The 25,655-nt window shown below is 46.6% G+C and overlaps 1 pseudogene; it reads right to left on the bottom strand.

Moving 5' to 3' along the window:
- Positions 1-9,658: 9,658 nt before the first annotated feature.
- On the bottom strand, positions 9,659-10,234 carry LOC138398937 (AP-1 complex subunit sigma-2 pseudogene; annotated as a pseudogene).
- Positions 10,235-25,655: the final 15,421 nt, after the last annotated feature.

The raw sequence follows: 25,655 nt of genomic DNA, 5'->3' as shown, positions 1-25,655 counted from the left end.
CAGAATTTACAAATAGGGAGCTAACTCAGTTCTCAAATCAGGGGGTCTGTCTCCATCATCCTGGATTTTGCATTTTCTAGGCTTTGTGGTCCCCATTCCCCTTTTCTGAAGCAGATTTCCCCATTTTTCAACTTGTGTCTCAAGAGGAGCATCAGCAACATCACCGGAGTTTGTACGTTCGTGCCCAGTGTGGGTGAGGATGGAGGGAATTGTAGCCTCGTGTTGGTGGAAGTCTAAATTGGTTCGACTCTGTCGGGAAGAGTTTGATAGTGACTGTCAAGTATAAAAACCTTGACCCAGCAAGCAACTCCGTTTGCAAGGATTCATCTTAAGGAGTGAATGGTTGTAGGAAATTTGACAAAGATAGATTTGCAGTTAAATTTAACTCCGGATTATTCCTAATAGTGAAAAGTTGGAAGCAACATTCATGTCCCTCAGTAGGGTTTTGGTTAAATAATTATGCCAACACTGCCACAGTGAAAAGAGTACACATTTATTGAAAAGAGATGTTTATAAATCTTAGGTTAAAAAACATTATTTAACAATGTATGTCAGAAACATGCTTTTAGAAGTTTTAAAGGATATGCACAAAAATACTCTCGTACTTGCCAGATTCTCCCCCTACTTCCCAGCTTGGGGCTAGACCAGGGCCGCCCTCCTCGGCTGTGACAACAGTGACAATATCACTGCAGTGTGTGTCAGGCTCTCTGCTAAACATTTTATGTGCATTAACTCATTTAACTTTTTGAGAGTATTCATTTCATAGAGAATAATGTAATATACAATCACTCTATAAAATGAGTGCTCTCGAAAAGTCTCGGTAAGCTGATAGAGTGAGTGGTTTGTGAGGCCCCAGCAAAACCAGTGAAGACTAAAGAACCCAGGCTCCGGATGGATGTCCCGGGCAGAACTAATGAAGACTCAGAACCCAGAACTCTGAAGATCTTTGAGGGAATCTGTGCCCGCAGTGTGAAGAGAGACGTGCAGAGGGTGCTTGGCTGGGGCTCCGCCCGGGGGCCCGGGGCCAACCGGCTAGGCCAACTCCCCTCCAGTGCGACCACCCCCAAGGCTCTGGCCCACGCACACGGTTTCTCTCGCACCAGTGTGAACAAGGAGGAGAAGCCCGTGTGCCGCAGGAGCATCGGCACATACCAAATAGCAACGCATCTGAAGAGGGAAAACCCCGAGGCACGGGACTGTCTCTGCACTTGGAAGCTCAGTCTCACCTCTTCTCCCCAAACCCACCTGCTGGCCTCTAACCAACTTTCCCCAACCTGTGGCCTGCCTGTCCTTTTAATAGAATGCGCTCAGCTTTCTGAGACTTCTGACACAACCTTTTGAGGGCCAGGCACAGTGGCTCACGCCCGTAATCCTAACACTTTGGGAAGCTGAGGCAGGAGGATCTCTTGAGTCTGGGAGTTCGAGAACAGCCCAGGCAACAGAGCAAGACCACATCTCTACAAAAAAAAAAATTAGCCAGGCGTGGTGGCATGCATCTAATAGTCCCAGCTATGAGGGAGGCTCAGGCAGGAGGATGGCTTAAGCATACCAGGAGTTGAAGGCAGCAGTGAGCTATGATGATGCCACTGCACTCTAGCCTGGAAAACAGGGATACCCTGTCTCAAAAAATAAAAACAAAAAAACAATGGCCAGTATTAGGTTATTAAGTATGAAATGTCCGATTTCCTTAAGTGCTAAGTTTGACAGTTGGTATCTCTGACATTTCACTTTGACACTCTTATTTTTTGCTGTGAAGGTACATCCTCAGTCTTTCAAATGCATTGTTTGGCTTATGATTATCTTTCAAAATTTTTTTAAAGCAATTTTTGTGAAACCATGTGTAAGTCAAAACTTTGTGTTATGTTTGAATATGAGTTCGTTCCGTCATGGAACCAATGCAGCGCAGACAGTTCAAAATATCAGCATGTTTGGGAAAGACGTAGCTTAGGAATGCACACACAGTACCTGGATAGTTTGAGAAGTTCCGCTTGGTGATTTTAATCTTCAAAACAAGCTACATGGGCCACCTAAGACCAAGGTGGATAATGATGAGCTGAAAGCTGTAATGGAAGCAAATCCATCTCAACCTACTCCTGAATTAGCAGCAAGGTTTGACGTTACTATTCCAACAATATTGGACCATTTGAAACAAATGGGCAAGGTAAAGAAGCTGGATAGATGGGTTCCCTGTGAATTAAATGAGAGTCAGAAGAGAAATCATCTCGAAGCTTGCCTTTCTTTGCACAAAGGTGAACGATTTCTACACCGTATTGTTATGTGTGATGAAAAATGGATTCTTTTTGACATTCACAAGCATTTGGCATAAGGGTTGGATAAAGATGAAGTGCCAAAACACAGTCCAAAACCTAATAATCATCAAAAAAAAGCTAATGGTGTCTGTTTGGTGGCCCAGCACTGGTATTACCAACTACAGCTTCATGAAACCTGGTCAGTCGATGACAGCGGATGTCTACTGCAACCAGCTGGATGAAATGATGAGGATGCTTGTGATGAAGCAGCCGAGATTGGTCAATAGAGACAGCCCAATCCTTTTGAAAGACAACACTCGACCACATGTCACACAAACAACGCTGCTCAAACTACAGAGGCTGGACTTGGAAACTCTCTGTCATCCACCATATTCACCAGACCTTGCACCAACTGACTCCCACTTCTTCCGGGCTTTGGACCACTTCTTTTTTTTTTTTTTTTTTGTTGAGACAGAGTCTCACTCTGTTGCCCAGGCTAGAGTGAGTGCCGTGGCGTCAGCTTAGCTCACAGCAACCTCAGACTCCTGGGCTTAAGCGATCCTACTGCCTCAGCCTCCCGAGTAGCTGGGACTACAGGCATGCGCCACTATGCCCGGCTAATTTTTTCTATATAGATTTTTAGTTGTCCATATAATTTCTTTCTATTTTTAGTAGAGACGGGGTCTCGCTCTTGCTCAGGCTGGTCTCGAACTCCTGACCTCGAGCGATCCACCCGCCTCGGCCTCCCAGAGTGCTAGGATTACAGGCGTGAGCCACCGCGCCCGGCCTTGGACCACTTCTTGCAAGGAAAAATACTCGATTCTCAACAAGCTGTTGGCAAATGCCTTTTGCGATTTCATGGCCGCTTGTCCAGGCTTTTCACTGCTGGCATTAAACAAGCTACCGTTAAGATGGCAAAACTGTGTCGATAAAAGTTTAGGTGCATACTTTGATTAATTGTACTACTTCTTATGTGAGATATAAGAAACTAAACTTTTGATTTGAAATGGGACATTTCATATTTAATGACCTAATACATGAAAGATGTTCAGTATCAGTCATTAGGGAAATGCAAATCAAAACCACAATAACACACCATTCCACTCCGCTAGAATGGCTATAAGAAAAAATGGAAAACTGAACTAATAAGTTCAGTTATAATAACAAATGTTGATGAAAATGTGGAAAAATTGGAATCCTCCTACATTGCTTGTGAAAATGTAAATTGATGTAGCCACTGTAGAAAACATCTTGGCAATTCCTCCAAAAGTCATACTTTTTTTTTTTTTTTTTGTGAGGCAGTCTCACTTTGTTGCCCAGGCTAGAGTGCCGTGGCATCAGCCTAGCTCACAGCAACCTCAAACTCCTGGGCTCAAGCGATCCTCCTGCTTCAGCCTCCCAAGTAGCTGGAACTACAGGCACACAACACCACACCCAGCTAATTTTTCTATTTTGTGGGTCTCACTTTTGCTCAGTCTGGTCTCAAACTCCTGGCCTTAAGCCATCCTCCCGCCTCGGCCACCCAAAGTGCTAGGATTAACAGGGATGAGCCACAGTGCCCAGCCATATCTCAACTTTTAAAAAGTATATATATTAATACATACATACATATAAAATACATATATATATGCACATATATATACACATATATATATATCCACTAAACTAACATAGGGAGACTGGAAAAATACTTAACTGACCCAAAATAAGCAAGAAAGTTATGAAAAGGATAGAGTAGCAGGACAAATAATGAACACATAGCTGATAAGGTATTTGTAGCTCAAAATATTAATAAAGACATTAAATGAAAATGGATTAAATCTTTGCATGAAAGGACAAAGATTTTCAGACTGCATTCAAAAATATGTGGACCCAGATAGATAGATACACATCTGTGCTGTTGACAAAAAACATACCGGAAACTGAACAGTTGAAAGTAAAAAGGTAGAAATATGTACTGTGCAAATAATAACCAAATGAAAACTGGCATTGCTATACTAACATCAAAATACCAATTAAAGCAAAAGTGCTGGGAAAAAGTTATTTCATAATGACAGCAGACTGCATTCTACTGAAAGATACAACAGTTTTCGAATTGTGTGCACCTAGTTACCCTAAAAAGAAAAAAAAGCATGGTCAGCAGCTTCTAGCGACCCCCACCTGCCAGTCTTCATACCCTTGTGTGTTCGCTCCCCTTGAGTGGGGCTAGACCTAGTGACTTGTTTCAACAAACAGAACATGGTAACAGCATTGGGATATCACCTCTGAAATCAGACTGTAAGACTGTGACTTCCGAGTTGCCCACACTTGCCCTCTCTCCGCCGCCTCTGGCCTGCTCACTCTGGCGGGCGCCACCGCCGTGCTGTGACTGCCCTAAGGAAAGGCCCCAAGAGCCAAGAAACCAAAGGTGACGTCCCTCCAACAGCCAGTGAGGAACCGAGGCCCTCAGTCCAACAACCCACAAGGAACTCAGTCCTGCTGGTGCCCAAGAGCGTCCTTCCCCAGTCGCGTGTGAGGTGACCGCAGTGTGCTGCAGCCTTGGGGGAGACCCCTGCACAAAGGATCCGGCTAAGCCATGCTGGGATTTTTGCTCCAGAAACTGTGAGATAATAAGTGCTGTTACTTTAAGCCACTAAGTTTGGGGGTCATTTGCTATGCAACAGGAGACAACTAAAACTGACAGCATGGTCAGTCTCACAGCTCACTGTGGGATTTGATAAGATATACGCTAGCCGTGGAGATAGAGATATAAATACAGACACAGTGATATAGACAGGTAGGGTCTCAGACAAAATTTTCATTTTTACATCCTGTTACGAGGTGCATAAATAGTCTATTCTAACCACGTTTAAAAGCCCCATTGTATGGGAATGGATACAGAAACGAATTTTTGTCCCTGCAATGGGATTCTGTGCAACTCTGTAAAAGAATATGACAATGTTAGTGAATATTTATGCCTCTCTGGGGAATTACCGTCAGCTCCATTTTTCGGATGAGAAGACTGAGACTTAGAGAGGTTCTATAATTTTCCTGAGGTCACCCCAGTAAGAGTTGGAACAGGGATTTCACAGCAACCACACCACACCCAAGAGCGGTATTCTCTCCTTGCCGTCCCGTGGGCTCTGGACGGCAGGGGCCTGGCGTGCCAGGAGCTCTCGGGCTTTCTCATTCTCTGACAGTAAGGAAATGTGGCATTTCTTTCCTCTTGAATTTTAGAAGCCATTCGTAGGCTTCTTATACGTATGTTATTGTAGGTATCCTTACTAGCCAAACTTTCACTTTCAAGCTCCAGGGTGAAATAAAGTTAGATAAGTTCTTAGATAAATCCCTTTTATAGAAACTCTTGCTGCTCACTGTCTCAGCCTCAGGAACGAAACCACTTGGAATCTGCCATCCCTCCCAATTCAAGCTTGGAGCCTGACTCCCACCATCCCAAGCAGGAGCCATTTGGTGGTCTGGGTGGTTTTGGTGGCTTTGGTAGTAAGGGACAGTTTTATATGCACAGAAAAGATGCCAAACTTTTGGTTTGATTATCACTCTCTTTAGCGGATGTGATTATGAAAAACTTTCTTTGCAAATAAATTGATGAAATGTTTTTTTTACCAGCATATTTACATAACTAATTTTTATAAAATGCACTTAAATGTGGGTGCCTTTTGTCCCTGTCTCTAGAAGCATAACCCAGCTTCCCAAAGGGGACCTTGCCTGAATATTTGACAAGTGCTGTCCTCAGAGATATAAGCATTAGCCTTGTTCTTCTTTCTATTTAAAGATCTGACTTGGCTGGGCGTGGTGGCTCAGGCCTGTAATCCCAGCACTTTGGTAGGATAAGATGAGAGGATCACTTGAGACCAGGAGTTTGAGACCAGCCTGGGCAACACAGCAAGACCCTGTCTCTACAAAAAATAGAAAAAATTAGCCAAGTCTAGTGGCGCATGCCTGTAGTCCCAGCTACTGGGGAGGCTGAGGCAGGAGGATCACTTGAGCCCAGGAGTTGGAGGTTGCAGTGAGCTATGATCAGGCCACCGTACTCCAGTCTAGGTGATAAGAGCAAGACCCTGTATTGAAAAAGAATCTGACTTCACTGGGTCCTTCCTTGTGGTGGCCTGCAGTTTGCTAGCTGGACGTTCCTCCGTTAAAGATGCATCCACCTATGCACCATGTGAACTTTCTAGATTTCACTGTGAAGCAACAATTCCCTCCTCAGGCCTTCGGTCACCTGGAGTCCAGCTGGGCATTTCGGGGGGGGGGCCTTTCTGACGCTCTGCTTTGGGGCTCAGCTTTACTGTTCCTCTTCTTCCTCTGGGGCTGGCGCCCAGACAGTCACAGTGCCATGCTAAAGCGGTGTGGTCCTGGCACGGAACCGTTGTGATCCCCACTAAGGCCCTTGGCCGGCTGCCCCCAGCCACTGTGGATTAGCAGAGGGACTGAGAGGCAGATTAAATGGACCAGGGCCACCACCGGCCTCCAGAAAGAGGCTGTGGCATCCTGCGACAGCAGGTCAGCACTTCGGCCACCTTCGTTTTTGGTGAAAGGAAAGATAATCTGTTGATTTCTACACCTTGCTGTAAACGTTTGCTAGTACAATCTGTTAGTTGTGACAGTCACCACTAGGGTTATGTTTTGGTTCTTTCTCCTAGAGCTATTCTCCCGAGCTTCAAAGCCTCCTGCAGTGAGAAAGTGTCACACGAGCATCCTGTTGGGAGGGAGGAAAGCGACCCGCGGTTCTCGTTCCCTAAAGGCGTGTGATTATGGTTAGAACAACAGTCACGGCTCTGTCATGGTGGCACCCAGATGCCTTCGCTCCCCCGCCCTCCATTCTCAATTTCCAGTCCCCCGTGGAGGATGGGGAAGGTGGTCCCGTTGCCTGTGAGGAGAGGGCTCCTGGCGCGAGCCTTGCTGATGGCCACGGTCAAGTCACCGCTCCGTGATCACGTGTACCAGCCGTGGGACGAGACAGAGGCGGGAGTAGGCTCTGCCCTTCTCTGCGCGTCCGGCAGGTTCTCTCCCCAGCTTGGGCCTTCGCAGGTCCAGAATAGTGACGCTGGGACTTGACGTGGTGGCAGCAGTCACACTGCGGCCCGAGTCAGGCTGAGTGCTGACTCTCCCCGGTAAGCAGGACACTCAGAAGAACCGGGCGGGTGGGGAGCGATGCTCCCACGGAGCGATTCACGTGAGACTCGAACAACTTCACTGGGAACCGCGCCAGAGCGTGTGTCCTGGGGGGATGTGGACAGCGTCACCGAGGGCGATGCCACGCGGTAACACCACGCATGTTTCAGGCATGCAATTCGACTACTTGTGACGTATGGATACGCCCAGAAGCCACAGCATGCTCAAGATGGTGAACCCAGCCAGCCCTGAAAGGTTTTCTTGGGCTTCCCTGGATTCCTCCCTCCCGCCCCAGCCCAGGCAGCCGCCGATCTGCTTCTGGAAGTATATTTTCAAATTGCTTCCAATACCAGTTCTGCACGCTGCAGGCAAATCCTTTCCTGTGGTAGGGTGGCCCTTTCCGTGCGTGTGTAAAATTCTCAACTCTGACAGAGAAAGACAGACAGACAGACGGACGGATGGGAAAGGCTGGCACCGGCCCTGCTGGGGAACCTTGCCCTGACCACAGCCCCAGCTTGGCTCATGTGCCCTGGAGCTCCTCACTGCCTTTCTAGAAGCTTTGCGGCAGCCTCATTACCTTTCCTGGCTGGCTCCATACAGTCTGGGACTCCCGGCCAGTCCTGACACCAAAATAACGAATGACAGAGACAAGACGTGTGGGGCCAGGCACTGCAGCCCCACCCCTCATGCCTGTGATGCTGGGCTGCTACGCAGAAGCGGTCCCTCGCCCTCCTTGCCGAGGGCTTCACCCCTGCGCTCTGCTCTGCCTCACGCTGGATCTCTCCTCTATCTGCTCCTCTCCCGCCCCTGAGCCCCAAGTCAACGCGAACACACCACAGCTTCTCCGATCTTCAAGCCCCACACCTTGGGACACAGGTGGGCTGTGACACCAGGCCCATCCTCTCCAACGTGCCAAGGGCATCCAGATGTCGGGGAGCCGCGGAAATGGTCCAGCACACATACCACGTCCCAGCGTGGGCAAATGAGGATGAAGACAGTTTTCCCACAAAATAGGAGAGAACATCTGTGAAAGTGCCTGGTTCATTTTCTAGCACAAAACAGGCACCAGAACAGTGGGGCTTAGGAGGCAGATGTAGACTTTAACAGCTCCATAGGAGGCAGGTGAAGATTTCAACAGGACACAAAAAACACCAACCCAAAAGGAAAAGATTGGTACACTGGATAGTAGTAAAATTAAGAATTTTATCAATAAGAGAATGAAAAAGAAAGTCACCAATGGGGAAATATATTTGTAACCTATATAATAGGCAAAAGACCCATATCCAGGATATGTAAAGAATTCCTACAAATTATTAGGTTATTAAGTATGGAATGTCCAATTTTCTTAAGTACTAAGTTTGACAGTTGATATCTCTGACATTTCACTTTGACATTTCTTGTTTTTCTTTTTTTTTTTTTTTAAACCAATGACTGTACTTACACACAATACTTTGACGAGAACAACATGTTTTCTGTAAGATACTGTTATGAAGAATTCCTGGTAAAATTAATATTCCCACTTTAGTTTGGGGCATCAAAAACAATCCAACTCAATAAATGATTATGACCACAAAGAATTCATCTCAGGAGTCAAATGTGCCTCGGCCTTAAAAATTATGTGCTCACTGTTACGAAACAATCTCTGTTCCTCATCCCAGGTTCAGAATGCCTAAGAAATAATTTTTAGTGTAAAACAGCATCATTTCAATTTAGTCATTTAAAATCTGTATTCCCTTTATTTTAAGCTATGTAGTTTCCAATAGGAGTCTTTGGTATAAACTTGGTTGTTCGTTTTTTTAAGTTTCAACAGAGTTAAATTTCCATTCATTTGCTATGTGACATGTCAGTTCCCTTTATTCTTATATATACTGAAATGCTGCACTAGTCTTTGGTTTCATAAAACCAGGTTTCACCTTATAATTAAGTTTCCTTTGTCAAATACAGTAATTAATAAATGTATATTGCCTGATTATTTGATTTTACATGTACATAGATGTGTCATTTTCATATATGCACATAATCAGATTAAGAGAAACTAACCTATAAACTTTAGAATATCCAGAAAAGTTATCTTTCTGTATCATTCTATTACTAATTAATATTTAAGTCCCTTACTTTATCACTTGATTAAGCAAAGTTCCCTTTAAAAAAAATTGTGTAGGCCTGAATGAAGCGGCTTAGCAAAACAGTAATACTGACAAGACATCATCTTACACCATTAGCTAACATGGACATGAAGGCAGTGACCAGCTACAGTGTGTGAAATGCCACAAGAAGTCATCAACAAGGGAGGAGTGTTATGTCAGTCCAATTTCTTCAAGAACACTACGTGGGGTTTCAGCTTCCTCCTGCAGTAGGTCGGCCTGCTCAATTGCTTTAAGGACATTTTTCTTGGCTGTTTCCTGAACTTCTCCTCCCAAAAGAAACTCATCTAAAATAAAATAAGCCTTCTCAAAATTAAAGATGATATCAAGTTCACACACACTGCCAAAATACTTGTCAAGTAATTCCACATAACGATGAATTATTTCCAGGGTAGTTAATTCATTGTCCTGATCCTCAATAGCACAGCAAAAATAAAGACTAGCATATCTTTTGTAAACAATCTTCAGATCGCGCCACTCCAGGAAGCTGCACATTTTCGGTTTCCTTGCTAAAACGGTTTGAACAAGTTCTCTTGTAATCTTTTTCTTTTCTTTGTCTGATAGTGGGACATACCATTTCTGCAGTCGAAGCTTTCCCTGACGACTAAAAAGCAACATAAACTGCATGGCGGCCGCGGGCCGCTGGAGCGGCTGGGCTTGGCCAGCTGTGGCGGCTGCAGCTGAGGGGAAGCCCCCGTCACTGTGCTGAGCAAGAGAAGCCGTGTTGCAGTGGGGAGCTCTTGCTTTTCTTTATTGTGAAGATACATCTTCATTCTTTCAAATGCATGGTTTGACTTGTGAATATTTTGCAAATTTTTTAGAGTAATTTTTTTGAAACCATGGATAAGTATAAAATTCTTATTATTTTTTAATATAAGTTCCATTGTGGAACCAATGCAGCACAGACAGCTCAACATTTCAAAGAAGTATTTGGGAAAGATGTGACTAATGAATGCACACACAGTACATGGATGGTTTGAGAAGTTCTGTTCTGGTGATTTTAATCTTGAAAACCAGCTACATGGGCGACCTGAGACCAAGGTGGATAATGATGAGCTGAAAGCTGTAGTGGAAGCGAATCCATCTCAACCTACTCCTGAATTAGCAGCAAGATTTGACATTACTGTTCCAACAATATTGGACCATTTGAAGCACATTGGCAAGGTAAAAAACCAGATAGATGGGTTCCACATGAATTAAAGGAATGCTGGAAGAGAAATCGTCTTGAAGCTTGCCTTTCTTTGCTGTCACAACATAAAGGCAAACCATTTCTACACCATGTTGTTACATGTGATGAAAATGCATTCTTTTTGACATTCACAAGCATTCAGCACAAGGGTTGGATAAAGATGAAGTGCCAAAGCACAGTCCAAAGCCTAATAATCATCAAAAAAAAGCTAATGGTGTCTGTTTGGTGGCCCAGCACTGGTATTACCCACTACAGCTTCATGAAACCTGGTCAGTTGATGACAGCGGATATCTACTGCAACCAACTGGATGAAATGATGAGGATGCTTGTGATTAAGCAGCTGAGACTGGTCAATAGAGACAGCCCAATCTTTTTGAAAGACAACACTCGACCACATGTCACACAAACAACGCTGCTCAAACTACAGAGGCTGGACTTGGAAACTCTCTGTCATCCACCGTATTCACCAGACCTTGCACCAACTGACTCCCACTTCCTCCGGGCTTTGGACCACTTCCTGCAAGGAAAAATACTCGATTCTCAACAAGCTGTGGAAATCGCCACTTGCTCTTCAGGCTTCTTCGCTGTTGGCATAAACAAGCTACTGTTAAGATGGCAAAATTGTGCCGATAGTTTAGGTGCCTACTTTGATTAATTGTACTGCTCCTTGTTTGAGATATAATAAACTACACTTTTGATTCGAAATGGGACATTTCATATTTAATGACCTAATAAGAAAAAGGCTGAGAACTCAATAGAAAAAAGGGCCCAAGAAATGAACAGCTAGAGCTGGAAATGGAGGGTGGCACATCAGTGTGAATGGACCTGATGCCACTGAACTGCACTCGTAATAGTGTTAAAAATGGTACATTTTATGTTACCATAATACATAATTTTAACTTTTACCATAACACCATAATTTTAAAAAGAAATGAACAGCTACTTCACGAAAGAAAGAAAGAAAGAAAGAAAAAGAAAAGAAGGAAGAAAGGAAGGAAAGAGAGAAAGAGAAAAGAAATAAAGAGAAGAAAGAGAGAGAGAGGAAGGAAGGAAGAAAAAGAAAGAAAGAAAGAAAAAAGGAAGGAAGGAAAGAAAGAAAGAAAGAAAGAAGAAAGAGAGAGAAAAGGAAGGAAGGAAGGAAGGAAGATACGGGGATAGGAAGGAAGGGAAGGAAGGGGAAAGAAGGACGGAGGGGAGGGGAGGGAAAGGGAGGGGAGAGGAGGATCCAAATGGCCAAAAAGCAAATAAAAAGTGCTCAACTTCATAAGTCGTCAGGCAAGTGACAACCACAGCAAGAAACCAATGCACACCCACCAGAATTGCTAAAATTATAAGAGCTGTTAATACCAAGTGTTGAGAGGAAGGTGGAGTAATTAAAACGCTCGTACTCTACTGGCAATGAGGTGACATAGCACGACCACTTGGGGAAACTCTGGCAACATCTACTGAAGACAGCACACTCCGTCACCCAGAAACCCCACTCCTAAGCACAGCCCCCAAAGAATGTGCACATGATGTTCACCAACGATGTGTACTAGAATGTTCATAGCAGCACTACTCGTAATGGCCCCAAATGTCCATCAACAGGAGAATGGCTAAATGCACTGTAATATATTTATAAATGGAATTCCTACAGTAATGAAAGTGGATTAACAATTGCTAAGCCCACCTGATGAATCTCACCAACATAATGTTGAACAAAAGAAGCCAGATACGAAAGAATTCATACTGCATCATTCCATTTAGATGCAGTTCAAAACCAGGCCAGACTAACCACGTGTTAGAAGTCAGTGAGGACTATAGTGCTTGGGTGGAGGGGGTGCTTGTAATGTTCTCTCTCCTTCCTCCCTCCCTCCCTCCCTCTCTTCTTTCTTCTTTCTTTCTTTCGACACGGGGTTTCTGTCACCCAGGCTGGAGTGCAGTGGTGCAAACATAATTCACTGCAGCCTCGAACTCCTGGCCTCAAGTGATCCTCCCACCTAGGCCTCCCAAAATGCTGGGGTTACATTTGTAAGCCACTGTGCCCAGCCTATATTCTATTTCTTGATCTGAGGTCTGGTGTCCTAGATGTGTTCACTTTGTGACAATTCATCAAGCTGTACACTCAGGATTGGTAGCTTTTCTGTATGTATATAACATACATTCAATTTTTTAAAAAATAGTTTATTGACTGGGCTTAGTGGTTCATCCCTGTAATCCTAGCACTTTGGAGGCTAAGGCAGGAGGATCGTCTGAGGCCAGGAGTGTGAGACCAACCTGAGCAACATAGCGAGACCCTGTCTCTACAAAAACATAGGAAAATTAGGTGGGTGTCGTGACCCCTGCCTGTAGTCCCAGCTACTAGGGAGGCTGAGGTGGGAGGATCACTTGAGCTCAGGAGTTCAAGGTTGCAATGAGCTATGATTGTGCCATCACACTCTAGCCTGGGTGACAGAATAAGACCTTGTCTCAAAAAAATAAAATTTAAAATTCTAAAAAATTAAAAATAGTTTATATTTAAAAGCTTCTGCTGATTAAGAAACATATTTTGTTTAAAACAAACTCCTAATTATCATTCCCTCTTGCTCTTTTTGCCCCATATAAAACAATAAAATAATAAAAAGCAGGAAGCTCTCAGCAGACTGGTTTCCATGTAGTAATGACATTTATGTGTGTGTCTCTCAACAGTGCTTGCATCTTTGTGACTGTGAAAAGAACAATGAGTACTGTGGATTTTGGAATTAACTGATAAAGGGAAAGGTAAGTCTCCAAACCAACAAACTGACCAGTGGATAAAACTGCCAGATGCCAAGCAGAGAAACGTAGGGATTGGCCACAGTTGTTTTTGTTTTTGTTCTCTTTTTTCCCTTTTTCCCCAAGTCATACATCTAGGTAGCCATATTTTCTTTAGAACCTTTACTTTTACTTACGGAATAAAGGTCTTCTTTTCATTAAAAAAGTTTGCAGCTTGAGCAGATAGTAAAGACATTTTTTAATGTGTAGGAGGGTTCCTTTGTTACAGACGGGACTGATCCCACACGGCCCCACCCCGACCAAGTCCCCCTGGACCTGCGGTGGGAGCTGAGGCCAGGAGGTGGAAGTGTCTTGGGTTTGCCAGGCCAGCTGGCCTGGTGACAGGCTCCGTTCCACCCCGTTCAGTTCTGCAAGGCAGCTACTCCTTATCATATCCTTGTGCCAAGCCTTGGGGACCCAAAAATATTAGATATGGCTCCTAGTCTCAAGAGCAATGTCTTGCTCTGTTTGGGCTGCTGTGATGAAATGCCATAGACTGGGTGGCTTATGAACAACAGAAATTTATTTCTCAAGTTCTGGTGGCTGGAAGTCCAAGATCAAGGCATTGGCAGACTCTGGTGCGGGTCCACATTCTGGTTTATAGATGGTGCCTTCTTGCTGTGTCCTCACATAAGGGCACTAATCCTATTCCAGAGGGCTCCACCCTCATGACATAATCGCCTCCCAGAGGCCTCATCTCCTAACATCATCACGTTGATGACTAGGTTTCAACATATAAATTTTGGAGGGACACACACATTCAGACCACGGCAGCCTATGTAAGCTACACAAGCAGGAGACGCCAATGAAGGTCGTGATATGAATGCTATGAATAATGCTATACATAGACCATGACCCTGGCCAAGTTGCTTAGCCTCTCTGTGCCTCTGTTTCCTCATCTGTGAACTGCGCATGAGACAGTACCTCCCTCCCAGGGTTGTTGCAGAGATAAAATGAGATCAAATGCATACAGTAGTTGGAAAGGTGCCCAACACAATTGTTGCTGAGGACATGATTTTTCTGCATGAGGTAGTGATGCTCAGGGCACCCAGAATGTGCTGGAAGCATCAGGAAGGGGCCCTCGACCCAGCCCGGGAACTCAGGGCTGCGTTCCTAGAGGAGATGATGTCTAAGCTGGCTCTCAAGGATGAGCAGTTTGAGAACATCTAGCAGAAAAGGAGAACGCATTCCAGCAGTGGGCACAGCTTGAGACTGTCCCAGAGCTGTGAGAAAGTGTGGTCCCCAAGCTGGGGCCAAAGTGCGGGGCATGGCGAGGCAGAGAGGAGGTCTGGAGTCGGGTCTAGGAGGGCCTCGATGAGCTAGAATTTCACCCTATGAGTGACAGAGAACCACTGAAGGGATTCTTTTTAATACCTTTCAGGTAAAGTCAGCAGGACTTGGCGTTCGATTGGTTAGGGGTGAAGGAAAGAGGAGTCGGTGATGACTCCGGGTTTGTCGTTCGCAAGAACAGAACTGACGCCACTGGAAACAGCAGGCAGGAGGAAATCGGGTGTGGTGGGGAGGGCCACGCGGTCTGTTTTGGCCCTGCTCCGTTGGAGGTAACCGAAGAATAGTCCGGAGCCAATTTGCAGAGAGCAGTTAGATGTGCTGAGTCGTGAGTGTGTCAGTGGTGCCCGGACAGTGAGACAGACGTCCAGAGAGTGCTGTGTCAGAGAGGAGGGGTCACCTCAGAGCACCGCAGCTCGGGGGCCAGCAGAGGGGAGGAGTCGTGCTGGGGCTTCAGAGGGGACAGTGGCACTCTCGGGAGCGAGGAGAGCATGGGGCCCAGGAGAGGACAAAGAGGACAGGACCAGAGAGGGCCGGGTGTCAGCTCGTGTCAGTGGGCTGCTGTAACAACACACCAGAGGCTGGTGACTTAAGCAACAGAAGTTTATCGTCTCACCATTCTGGAGGCTGGAAGTCCATGGTCAAAGTGTTGGCAGGGTTGGTTCCTCCCAGCCTCCCTGTTGGCTTGCAGACGGATACTTCGCTGTGTCCCCACGTGGTCACTCCTCAGTCTGTGTGCCTCCTGTGTCCAAATTTCACCTTCTTAGGAGGACACCAATCATACTGGATTAGGGCCCGCCCTTATGGCCACGTCTTAACTTAATCACCTCTACAAAGACCTTCTCTCCAAATACAGTCACATTCTGAGGTGCTGGGGGTTAGGACTCCAACATAGGAATTTGTGGGAGGGACACACTCCAGCCCCTAGCAGTCCTCTCGGATTTGGCCACAGGAATTCACGGACGTGCTCAACAAGAGCACGGAAGGAGAGGGGCAGTGTGGGGGCCGACAGCCGGCAGGAGCCACGGAGAGGAGCCTCCAGGCTCGGGAGAGACCCGAGCAGGGCACAGTCTGAAGGGAACCGTGGACCGAGGGAGGGATGGGGTAAAGGTCGGGCCACAGAGTCACTGTCACTGGCTGAGCCCGCACCCAGCACACTGAGGCACGGACCCTGCTCAGGGACTGTTTCAACCCCTTACACACCTTGACTCCTGTCCCTCAGGAATGGTGACCTGGCCCAGAGACCAAAGGAAAGTTGGTCACCCGGGGGGAAACACTGGAGGTTTTGTCACTATGACTTCCAGGGCCAATATGTTAAATCTGTGGATTCAGTTGATCATTCTCTCCTTAGTCACAAGATATCTTCTAAATTAAAAAAAAAAAAAAAAAAAAAAAAACTTCTTTCCACGAACATGAGGTCGCTAGAGTAGCCAAATTCATAGAGAGAGTAGACTGGGGGTAGAGAAGCAGGAGCGGGGGGCGGGGGGGGTCAGTGTTTAGTGGGACAGAGTTTCAGTTTGGGAAGATGAGAAAGTTCTGGAGATGCATGGTGGTGACGGGTGCACACCAGAGTGCATGTACCTAATGCCACTGACCGTTCCCGCCCTTAAAAATAGTTACAATGGGCAATTTTATGGTGTGTATATTTTACCACAACTTAAATAGCTTGTTTTAAAGAAAGATTTCTATGGTTTGTTTTCCTCGTTAACGTGCGTACTTGCATATTGCAGACAAAAGCATCTCTAATGTTCTCGATCAGCAAAGCGTTGCTCTGAAAGTGTGAGGAGGAGAGTTGCTTCAACAGTCCACGAAGTGCGGGAAACTTGACCTTTCCAAAGACGAAGAGAGAGCGGGGGGTTGTACGTCAGCGAGCCGATCTCTCCAACAAACATTTCACTTCCACTGACATTTATTGAGCACTTATGATGCGCCAGGCCTGGAAGGGAGGAGATTTGCTGTATCACCACTTTGTGGCGTCCGGGCCTGGCTTTCTCCCGGGCGGTGTCTCGCCCGGAGGCCGGAGCGGGGAGCGGGGCAGGGCTGCAAGGCGGCTCCCCGGGAGAGCGGCTCCCTCTTGCCCTCGCTTGGGTCCCTTCGTGTCTGGGTGTCCCTGCGTGTGGGGAAGCAGACCCGAGTCATTCCTAGGTCCTCGCCTCAGAGGCCCAAGTGCCTGGCAAGTCTGAAGACTTTGAAACACAAACCCGCTGTTGTGGGGCGGTGGGGCCCTGGGCTCCAGAAAGTTCTGAGCGAGAGCAGCAGTTGCAGCGTGCAGTGGGCCCGCACACCGCAGCGACCACTCGCGGGCTGTCTTGGGTTCTGGCAGGAGCACTTGAAAATCTGTGAAGGAGCCAAAGTGGGCAGCGGAGAGCCACAGGGGAGCTCGAACCCGGGGGCTGCACCCCAGTTCTCCTGGCCCCGTGCCCAGCCCTCCCCTCACAGCCTTGGCTCCAAAGCCACCAAAGCAGCAGCTGGGGGCAGCTCCAGTTTCAGCGGAACTTGACCGCGTGTCACCCTGGGACGGGGTAATCTGACGCCACGGCCGATGCTCAGAGCCACTTAACGGCTTTTGGCTCTGGTGGCCTGGGGGGCCGAGGCTACTTTTCAGGCACACCAGAAACGTCTGTGTTATTTCTCAAACGGGCCAGCAGACCGCTGCGGGTGCCAGGTCTTTGATGGAATGGATTTGGATACACATCAAATATTTAAATTGATGTTTTCCTTCTCTGGCAGGACCCTTCCAGCTGGACCTGTCGACTTGGTTTTATATAAGATTTGGACTCCTTTAAATGTGCATTTTTTTTTCCTTGCATATGTCTGGGGCAGACAGTGGCTGCATTTGAAAGCCCCAAGGTGCTGGTGGGGCCCGGCAGGGGGGGGGGGAAGGGGGGGCAGCAGGGCACCTCAGCCGACCCTCTAGGCCCAAAGCACACTTGTTAGAAAACCAAGTCATTTGCCTGCGGGCTCCAGTGGTTATGTATTATTTAATCACACAGGTCTTGGATTTACGCCAAGCAGCAACTTGCTGTCTGCTATCTTTCAAGAAAGAACAAGTTGGGCAAATTCAATCAGTTGTGTCTCTTTTTCACCTTCCTGGGCTAAATGAAAGCAAGAAAGTGTTGACAGACATCCCAAGGTGCTGGGAAATATTCATCCTGGTGAAAGTACACATCCCGCTCCCTTTCGAAAAACAGTGTTTTCTGTGAAAGGAATTTGTACCCATAAATTTAGCTCAGATGTTTCTTGATATTTCAAAGGGCTCTCCTTGCTCCCTCCACTTTATATTGAGAGGGACTCAAGAAATATGGAGTTCCTTTCTCCACAGACTCGTTCTGGGATCTGGCCTGGGCAGGAGTCTCCGTCCTGGCTGGTTGTTGTGGACACCGGCACACAGTGGCAGTCCTGAGATCACGTCCAGGAAGGGGCAGGGATTTGGTAACTTCGCTCCCGCGAGACCCAAGGAGCCCCGTGGCCCAGGCGCCCATGTACCCCCTGAAAGGGCAGGTAGGACATGTTCCCTCCAGGATGGGATCCAGGGTGGGGTGCAGGCTCTCCGTCCCGCCACCCAGGAGCCTCTACTGTGACCCTGCAGCCGAGGCCAGTCCCCCAGCCCCTCCATCAGCTTTTCATTCTGGTGCCCTTCCTCCTGGCGTGCTCCTTTCTCCTTCTGTCTTTCCAGCCCTTCTGCAGTCAGCAGGAGTCGTGTTTTCCTCTTTCTCTGTGTCACTTATTGCCAGGAAAACACAGTGTCCCCTTTGTTTACGCTGCCATCTGAGCATCACCTGCATGGTGTGAGTGTTAACTACCAGGCTAAGGAGCAGCCCTGCTCCGTCCACAGTAACAGTTTCCGTCTCGGCACAGCCAATCACACGGCAGACAGAGTGGGACTCCTCAGAGCAATGGCCTGGAGGACACAACGTGGCGTTCCAGTGAGGATGCCTTGACTTCAAACTATGGCTGTGGGAACTGAAAGGTAGAGAGAGCTCCAGGCACAGGCTTGCTGAAAAGACAGAGCATTTGTGCCCCTGCCTCACGGCGCGCTTGGGAGAACTGAATGAGTAAATGCACGCGGGTGCTTAGTGCAGCCTGGCACAGGGGAAGCTGTTGGTATTCTAATCTCCTTGTACTGGAGGCATCCCTGGGAATTCAGTCCTTAAATGTCACATGTGGATCTACACAAGCATACAGAAGAAAAGTCCAGGGAGACACTCAGCCTCCAAAAGCCAAACTTCTCCAGGCCGAGTAAATTCTGGGGCCAGTGGTTCCTCCCTTTGAGATCAGAGGGCTGCTGCCCAGATCAGGCAGTTAGACCTAGAATCAGGGCTAACAGCCGCTCCTCTGTTGTTCTCTCTCAGGCATCTGGGGAGGCCCAGGGGACTGCAGTGTCCAGAGTCAGCCCCTCTTAGAAATCCACAGCTGACCAGGTCTGTGTCGAGGTTTTGAAATCACATCTTGGCCTTCTGACTGAGCACAAGCGTGCACAGTAGAGAAACACTGAACTCTCTACTAAATAAAATGTCAAATTCCTGAAGCACCTGGGAGCATGGTAGTGACATTAGCTCCAGAATTCATGATTTCATCCTTCGAGCCCAGACTTGGGGCAAAAAAGGCAATGACTCTCTTTCTCAAAAAAAGGATTTTTTTCTTTTTCTTTTTTCTTTTCTTTTCTTTTTCTTTTTTTTTTTTTTTTTTGAGACAAAGTCTCACTTTGTTGCCGGGGCTAGAGTGCCATGGCGTCCGCCTGACACACAGCAACCTCAAACTCCTGGGCTCAAGCAATCCTTCTGCCTCAGCCTCCCGAGTAGCTGGGACTACAGGCATGCGCCACCATGCCCGGCTAATTTTTTCTATATATATTTTTAGTTGTCCAGCTAATTTCTTTCTATTTTTTTAGTAGAGATGGGGTCTCGCTCTTGCTCAGGCTGGTCTCAAACTCCTGAGCTCAAACAATCCACCCGCCTCGGCCTCCCAGAGTGCTAGGATCATAGGCGTGAGCCACCGCGCCCGGCTGGTGCTGGGAAAACTGGGTATCCACTTGCAAAAGAATGAAATTAGGCCATTTCATAACATATACAAAAATCAACTCAAAATAGATTAAACATTTAAGGATAAAACCTGAAACTGTAAAACTACTAGAAGAAAACATAGCAGAAAAGCCCCTTGACATTGGTCGGAGCCATGAATTTTTAAATTCTGACCCCAAAACACAGGCAACAAAAGTATACAAATAGGATTACATCAGACTAAAAAGGTTCTGTACACAAAAGAAAACAATCAACACAGTGAAGAGACAACCTACAGAATGGGAGAATATATTTGCAAACCATACATCTAATAAAGATCTAATATCCAAAATATATAAGAAAGTCAAAAATCCCAATAGTAAGAAAACAAGTAAACCTATTTTAAAAAATGGGCAAAGGACCTGGATAGACATTTCCCAAAAGAAAACATACAAATGGCCAACACGTATATTAAAATACTCAATATTACTAATCATCAGGGGAATGCAAATTAAAGCCACAATGAGATATCACCTCATATGTGTTAGAATGGCTATTATCAAAAAGACAAGAGATAACAAATATTGGTTGTGATGTGGATAAAAGGGAACCCTTGTCTGCTGTTGGTGAAAGTGCAAATTAGTATAGCCATCATGGAAAATAGTATGGAGGTGCCCCCTCAAATTAAAAAACTACAATAGAACTACCATATGATCCAGCAATCTCATTACTGGGTATATATCAAAAGAAATTGAAATCAGCATGTCAAGAGATACCTGCACTCCATGCTCACAGCAGCACTATTCACAACAGCCAAGATATGGAATCAACCTAAATGTCCATCAACAGATGAATGGATAAAGAAATTGTGTACAAGTACCTTTAATGGAATACTATTCAGCCTTAAAAAAGAAGGAAATCCTATCATCTGTGACAACATGGATGAATCTGGAGGGCATTATGTTAAGTGAAATAAGCCAAGCACAGAAAAATAATGCTTTATGATCTCACTTACATGTGGAATCTAAAAATGCCAAACTCAAAAAACAGAGTACAATGGTGGTTACCAGAGGTGGGGGCAGGGGGGAGATTGGGGAGACACAAAAGTTCAGTTAGACAGGAGGAATAAATTCAAGAGATTATTGTGCATCATGGTGACTATAGTTAACAATATATTGCATACTTTACATTTGCTAAGTGTAGATTTTATGTAATCTCACCACAAAAGAAAAGTATAGGAGGTAATGTATACGTTAAATTGCTTGATTTAGCCATTCCACAATATAAACATACACCAAAACATCATGTTGTATACCATAAATATATGCAATTTTTACTTGCCAATTAAAAAATTAAGAAAATGGCCAGGCACCATGGCTCACGCCTGCAATCCCAGCACTTTGGGAGGCCAAGGTGGGAGGATCGCTTGAGGTCGGGAGTTCGAGGCTGCAGTGAGCTATGATTGTACCACTGCACTCCAGCCTGGGCAACAGAGCCAGAAGCTGTCTAAAAAAATATTTTTTTAAAAAGATAAAACATTTTATATCAAAGCTGACAAAGGATAGGCAAATACCTTCAGCCAATCCCCAAGTGGCTCCAAGAACAAAAGCATGCCAAGAGGACTGGTGTCTTATGCCAATGGGCGACTCCCACTGGGCTGTGAATATCAAAATGCAGACGGTCACACACAGTGTAGATGAACGTACAGTGGGTGTGAGGGAGGGAAGACGTGGCAAGAGAGTTGCCGTAGACTGAGGAGTGAGCCTCTTCTGCCAACTTTTCCTTTGCAGAGTGGGTTTAAGGCTAGGCATAGAAAGTAAAACCGCAGAGGTTTTGTTTTGGCTTTGGGGCCATATTTTCAGTATCATTTTTCATTTGTGAAAATCAAAACTCTGAAAACTTATGCTGGTAACTGTTGTCTTTTCCTGGGCAATCACCTGAATGACGGATACTAGCTGAGGCATGCCACAGCCTCCCAAGTATATATCATTCATTCATATATTCATTCAAGAAACAGTGACTGCGTGCTTGCCAAGGGCCGGGACTATAGAGACCCACAAGCTCTGCACCCATGCAATGGGATGCAGGGATTTCTATAAAAGGAAGCCGATTCTGACACATGCTGCAACACGGATGAACCCCGGAGACATTATGTCAAGTGAAGTAAGCCAGTCACAAAAGGAAAACTCTTATGTGATCTCATTTATAGAACAGGCAGATTGATAGGTATGAAAAGTAGAATAGAGTAGGTCATGGTGGCACACGCCTGTAGTCCCAGCTCCTCCGGAGGCTGAGGTAGGAGCATGGCTTGAGCCCAAAAGTTGGAGGTTGCAGTGAGCTATGATGACGCCACTGCACTCTAGCTGAGGCAACAGAACGAGACCTTGTCTCAAAAACAAAACAAAACAAAAAAAACCCCAAAGGTTTAAAAAGGTAAATTTTGTTATGTACATTTTACTGCAATCTCCTCCCCTCCACAAAAAGGATTGACAAGTTGTGGTCCCTTCCTGCTGGGAAGTGACACTCCAGAGTGGAGAAGGCTGTAACTGTGAGCTGCTCATTTCCATGCAGTGTGGAACCTGCCACGACAGGGAAAGCTCAGGATGTGCGGAGCCCGTGAGAGGCACCTCGTGAGAGGCACCTACCCTAGCAGCGGGTGCTAGGAGGGATCCCAGAGGGCTGACGCCCGAAAGATCAGCCTGGCCGAGCGTGTGCAGATGCCGAGACTGGCGGCTGAGACTGGTGGCTGCGGGACCAGAGCGGGGAAGAGTTTCTCATCAGGGAGGACAGCAAGCGTCCAAGAAAACTCAGTGTTCAAGGAACTTTCAGTTGCCCCTTTTACCCGGAGACAATGATGCAACAGAGGAGGAGGAAGCGACTGCTGGAGCCTGGTGACCAAGCAAGGCATCTGGAGCTTAAAGTGCAAGAAATCCCAGGGCATTCTGGATGGTCCTTTCTCTAGCTGGCAAATTTCAGTGGACCGTAAGCAGCTATTTACTAGTCCCTCTCTATCACTGTACTATAGCACCTTGAAAGCAAGGAATATCAAATAAATGAATTAGCCAGTTATTAATTAGTTCATCACCAAAGTTTCAAAACATATGCAAAGGGCCATAAGCTCAATTTAAAATTCTAATTGGTGAGCTTTGCTTTTAGTTTGAGAGGAAAAGGATGCTTCTCAGCCAAACAAAACAGTATCACAAATTGCCTGTGGTAGACTGTTACTTTGGTGGCCACCAATGAACCACATCTCCCAAGAGTCACACCCTGGGATAGTCTCCCACATTGACTCAGGGCTTGGCCATGAGACTAACTTTGGCCAAGGGCCATTAGCAACTATATTCCAAGTGAAGGCTCCACAAGCACTCTCACAATGGGGCTTGTCTTCCCGGAATGTTCCTTCTTAAAACCCAGTCTCCATGCTGTGAGGAAGCCCAAGCAGCCACACAGAGTGGCCCATGTGGGAGAGCACCAAGGCCGCCAGCCCACAGCCCCACTTGACCCCCATGTCAGTGACCAGTGCCAGCTGCCGGCCAAGAGGAGCAAGGCCATTTTGGATCTTCCAGACAACCCGCCACCATGTGAAAAATAACCCCATCACTGGCTGTATCATGAAAGATAATAAGCAGGGTTTGTTTCAAGCTACTAAGTTTTGAAGGGAGGGATTTGTTACCTAACTGAAACGATTCCTTTTTATCTTCCCAAGCTCGTTTTGGTAATCAAATGTGAATAAGCGAATTTGCAGGGGATAGCAAACCTTGATGATTAAAATTCCCAGCTATGGAATCAAACTTAACCAGTAATTTTAGTTTGACGGCTTACTTAGCCATGTGGTCTTGGCAAAATTATTTAATTTCTCTAACCTTATCTGTAAAATGTGAGTATCAGAGAGGAAATATAATTTTTCCTCAACCCTCATAAATTTGTAGTTGGCACAGACCCAGTTGGCAAAAGACAGACTAACAAGGGAAAAACAAGCAAGTTTATTAACGTGTGCAGCACACATCACGTGGGAGAAATCTCAGTGAAAGGAAACTCAAAGCGGTGGCTTAGAACTCTGGCTTATACAGCAGCTTCAACAAAGAACTGTACATTCTAGAGAAGTGACGAGACAAAGCAAAGGGAATTTCAGTCTCTGTGGGCAGTAACTTGAGGGGGAGGCAAACAAATGGCAGATAAAGGTTAGTTACTATAAAGTCCCCTGGTATCACCTCAAAGCTGTCCTCGGCTCTCCCTGGTAGAGAACAGGGGGCAGGATACCTCTGTCTTTGTAAATCTATGTCCTGTTTTTGGGCAAGCAGAGGAGGGACAGAGAGCTCTCCTGTATCACTGCTTCTTAACTGTCCCCAGCTCGGCGGAGAGGCACGTTCTGGTCCCCACGTGAGCAACCTCTGCTCTGAGGCGCTTTAGTGGGACTGGTGGGAAGTGTAAGAAATGCTCGGCCTGCCTGAACACACAGGAAGTGCTCAGAAACGGCAGCTATGTATGGAATCAAACCTCTGGGCTGTGCTTTTGTTCTGAGAACTGTAGAATGGATTCAAAATGAAATAGGGCAAAGTCTATTCAGTCGAGAAAAAGCGACAAGGTTTAGAAGTTCAGAGGGCATTACATGCCCACAACTTTTCCTCAGGAATAAGGTGATCGAAGCCCGTGAGAGGTCTAAGAGAAACACGACAAGTTCTGGCTGCTTATGGGCCCAAGGGGCTGCCCTGCATTCTCGGGCCTCCCAGTCCTACCTGGCTCTGCGCCCGGAAGCTGTACCAGGCCCCGGGGCCTGCGAGCCAGGAGCCAGAGATTTACAGAAGGCGACACGAGAGCCCAACGGCGGCTCTCCGTAAGCGAAGGGAAAGGCTCCAACTTACTCCTTAGCTGAAGGAAACAAAGAAAGTCTGCAGGAGCACGCCTGCTGCTCCAGGCCTATTTTCTCCTCAGAAAGAGCCCACAGATGCTAAGAGAACGACGGCCGGGACTTCCAGGCCCTGAACTACCTGCCATTTCCACCTTTCGTGCTGTGCTGTTCTCTGCCGATGGTGTCCCAGTGACTGCGCTGGACTTCTGCAGTGCTGTCCTATCAGCCACTGTCACGCCCTCCTCCCCCGCCCCCAACATGCGCATTAAAAGACAAAGAAAAAGGCAGCCCTACCCCAAGTCCAACCTCCTTGGCAGGAGTCTCCCAGTCCTAAAATAAGGGAAGTCACTCTACAGACACAATGCATGAACTGCTATTCCATAAACACGGCACGGGGTCATATTTAAGAAAACACTTGTTTCTATAAAGTAGAGCCTTCTCCTGAGAAAAGTGTCCATTCATCCCTCGAGGAACATGGCTCCTGTGACACTCTGGCCAGCATCCTGTTGAGTGGTGCCTTCCCAAATTGGGACATTGCAGCCCAGGGCTGAGGAGGGCAGGAGGAAGGAGCACCAAGGCCAGGAGGTTCCCAGTACTCCCCCCGGAGAGGGTCCCAGCTGACCTGAGGCTCCACCTCTTCCTGCAGGTCATTCCGCTCCTTCGGGGACAGGAGTCTACCCGTCAGCTCGAGGGAAGAGCTAATGAGGGCCAGGTAGGGACAGCAGCCCTCCTGAAACATCTTCTCCTCGAAGGGCCATCGATTCTTTCCGTCCTCACAGCCCCCCAGGAAGCACATGGAGAGTCAGTCAGATGCTCAGTAAACGCTGCAACAGACCAAAGCCACTCGTGAGGAGCTTTCCGGTGAAAATGGCACCTGGGTGTATAAGAGGTTTTGTGGTGAAAGAGGGAGAAACCCCAACCTTGGGCAACAGGAAAACAAGACCATCATTTCTCCAGTTATAAGAGATGAAAGTGATCCTCCTCAGACCCGCGTCATTTCCTCAGAGATGGGTGGGTCGCTCTGGCTACCGACTAACTAGTTTCATTTGCCTC

Source organism: Eulemur rufifrons, chromosome 18 (assembly GCF_041146395.1).
Source record: "Eulemur rufifrons isolate Redbay chromosome 18, OSU_ERuf_1, whole genome shotgun sequence".
Lineage (NCBI taxonomy): Eukaryota > Metazoa > Chordata > Mammalia > Primates > Lemuridae > Eulemur > Eulemur rufifrons.
Note: the sequence above shows the minus strand (reverse complement) of the source record. Positions and strands in the feature narration are given on the sequence as shown.